The 2,812-nt window shown below is 50.7% G+C and overlaps 1 protein-coding gene and 1 long non-coding RNA gene across 3 annotated transcripts in view; one reads left to right on the top strand and one right to left on the bottom strand.

Annotated features, from left to right (window-relative positions):
• Qprt (quinolinate phosphoribosyltransferase) overlaps positions 1-2,812 on the bottom strand; it is a 17,607-nt gene that overhangs the window by 12,374 nt on the left and 2,421 nt on the right. The window lies entirely within an intron of this gene.
• The window catches only part of LOC106146710, a 4,309-nt gene continuing 3,936 nt past the window's right edge, over positions 2,440-2,812 (top strand). For both annotated transcript variants that reach the window (XR_001231268.1, XR_001231269.1), the window contains exon 1: positions 2,440-2,537. This is a non-coding gene — a long non-coding RNA (uncharacterized LOC106146710). The remainder of the gene's footprint in view (positions 2,538-2,812) is intronic.

The following is a 2,812-nucleotide window of genomic DNA, read 5'->3' on the forward strand; positions in this document are numbered from 1 at the left end:
GCCTATAATCCCAGGACCCCAGGAGGCTGAGGCAGGGTGATCACAAGACTATGTCCAGCCTGGGAAATTTAGCAAGACCGTGTCTCAAAATAAAATGTAACAAAAGGGCTGAGAACGTAGCTCATTATGAATGCCCTGGGTTCCATCCTCAGTACAGCAAAAGAAAACAAAAAGGCAGTTGTTTCTGAGGGGACCAAAACGTGATACCACAGGTGGGGATATTTTCTGGACTTCTTCCCTCTTTACAAATAATGCGGAGGCAGAGAGCTGCCCGCTCTGGTGGGTACAGGCGGCGTCTTCCCACCCTGGCCCTTCTGCTGGATTGTGGACGGGTATGACTACCTTTTAAGTTCCCCCTAACGGCGGCTCCTTGCCAGCGGGACGGTATCAGCACCAGAACCTCCAGCCCTCTGTCTCTCATTCAATCATGTAACCATTTTGCTGGAATCACAAGAGCAGGGGCTGGGGATGTAGCTCAGTGGCATAAGCGCCCGCCTGGCAAGTGCAAGGCTGTGAGTTCGATCCCTGGTACTGCCAAAAAAAAAAAAGGAAACGCAAGAGCAAGCCAGGTCCTGAACCAGATGACCAAATGCAGGTTTATCTTGTTTTGTCTTTGTGGTGCTAGGGGTTAAACCCAGGACCCTCACACTGAGCTACATCCCAGACATTTTTGTATTTGAGACAGGGTCTCGCTAAGTCACTACTAACTTGCCCAGCCTGGACTCAAACTTGCCAGCCTCCTGCCTCAGTTTCCCAGACGGGTGGGGCTGCAACCTACACCATCAGGCCTGGCTCAGAAAACCAAGTGACACAGCAGCATCACGGAGAGGGCTCGGCCAGATGCTCACTCATCCCTGGGCCCCAGGGCTCCACCCCAAGAGATTCTGATACCATTGGTCTGAAATGCGGCAAAAAGTGCAACTCATAGGAGAGCTGAGAGCTTCTGAGCACAAGAAGAGAATAACAGGCACCAGACATTGTGCTACTGTATGTCAGACACTCGCCATAAATTGTCACAAATCCTGCCGCAGTCCTCTGAAGTAGGAGCTCAGAGGCTCCCTCACTGTGTGACATGGCGAAGGCTGTCAGGCACCTAAAATGAGTAGAACATGATTTTGCTCCTGTGCTTCAACAGAGAGTGGCTTTAAAGGCCGGGCGTGGTGGCGCACACCTGTGATCCCAGCACTCAGGAGGCTGAGGCAGGAGGATCACTGCAAGTTTGAGGCCAGCCTGGGCTACAAAGTTAGTTTAAGGCCAGCCTGAATTGCTTAGTGAGACCCTCTCTCAAAAAACAAACGAACAAACAAAAAACAGCAGCTTTAGAGGAGGATCAAAGCATTCTGTAGCTGAAACCAAGCAATGATGTTTTCCCCAATTTATGGGAGAAAAATAACCTAAATGCATATAAGTCATTCATTTTAAAGTGTTCGCCTTTTATACCTTATTCTCAGACTATGGTGCTTGATACCACTTGTCTACAGTACAATCTGGGGTAGCATAACGTACAGTAATAGTAACAGCTAGCTCATACACACCCCTTCCTAGGCACTTGTCTAAGCATTTTAATATATTAACACATTCACTCTCACAATCACCCACTAAAATTACCCCCATTTTACAGATAAGGAAACTGAGGCACAAAAGCACCTTGTCCAAAGTTCACAAAGCTGGGAAGTGTGGAGTTGATGTCATGAACCCAGCAGGCTAGCCCCACGGTCAACACATCCATCCCACCTTAGCACACTGCCTTTGCTTTTTGTTTTTGCTTTTGTTTTTTCACACAGGGTCTTGCTATGTAGCCCAGGCTGGTCTTGAGCTCGGTGCAATTCTCCTGCCTCAGCCTCCCAAGTGCTGGCATCACAGGCGTGCGCCGCCATGCCCAGCTATTGCCTTTGAATCTCGAAATAAGGAACTTGCAGTTCTGGTTTGTTATATCAATGGATGATATTCAGAGTTCTGCAAGCCCTGCTCAGGGTTCCAGGGCTCCGTGCCTGATAGAGCAAGAACAGCTGGGCTTTGGAGTCAGAAACCACTAGCACTCGGTGACCTCAGGCCAGTTGCCAACCTCTCTGAGAGTCAATTTTAACATTTTCCTGGAGAGGGGCTGGGGATTTAGCTCAGCAGCACAGCGCCTGCCTGGCAAGCACAAGGTCGTGAGTTCAATTCCTGGTACTGGAAAAAAAAACCAAAAAAAAAAGAAAACAAACATTTTCCTGGAGAGTTCACAGAGCTGCCTGCAGTGAGGACAGAGTGAGGGAATTCACAGAAATGCCTGAACCAGAGCCTGGCCAGTTGTCTTTGAACCCAGGTGCCCTGGACTACTTTGCTCTCCATCTGTGTATTTGTTGATTCACTCTACAAACACCAGAGGGAGACAAAGCCTGGCCAGCACCACTGCCTCCCATGCTCCTTGCCGCCTCCCCCTCCCCTCCCCAGAGCAGAGCAATGACTTCCAAATCGGCCCGGCATGATGCCCCAGCACCCAAGTGCTGCGATGACCCGCAGAACTCAGCCGAGGAGCAGGAGCTGTTATGACGGTGAGAACAAAAGCAGGCTGGGCAAGGCGGCTCCAAGGATGGTGGGAATCAGTGGGAGAGGACGCTCCGCCCAGGGAGAGGGCGCGGGCCACACAGGGGAACTGCTTGGGGTTTACAGATGGGCCCAGATCTCCGGCCGAGGCAGGAGGGGAAGAGAGAAGGCAAAATCAGGGGATGAGGCTATCATGGTCAGGCCTGGTAGGAGAAGCCAGAGTTAGAGAAGCTACTCGTTGCTGCCCTGGAAATCACAGCAGAATTTTGATCAGCAGTCACAG

Source organism: Chinchilla lanigera, unplaced genomic scaffold, assembly GCF_000276665.1.
Source record: "Chinchilla lanigera isolate Chin_1 unplaced genomic scaffold, ChiLan1.0 scaffold00092, whole genome shotgun sequence".
Classification (NCBI taxonomy): Eukaryota; Metazoa; Chordata; class Mammalia; order Rodentia; family Chinchillidae; genus Chinchilla; species Chinchilla lanigera.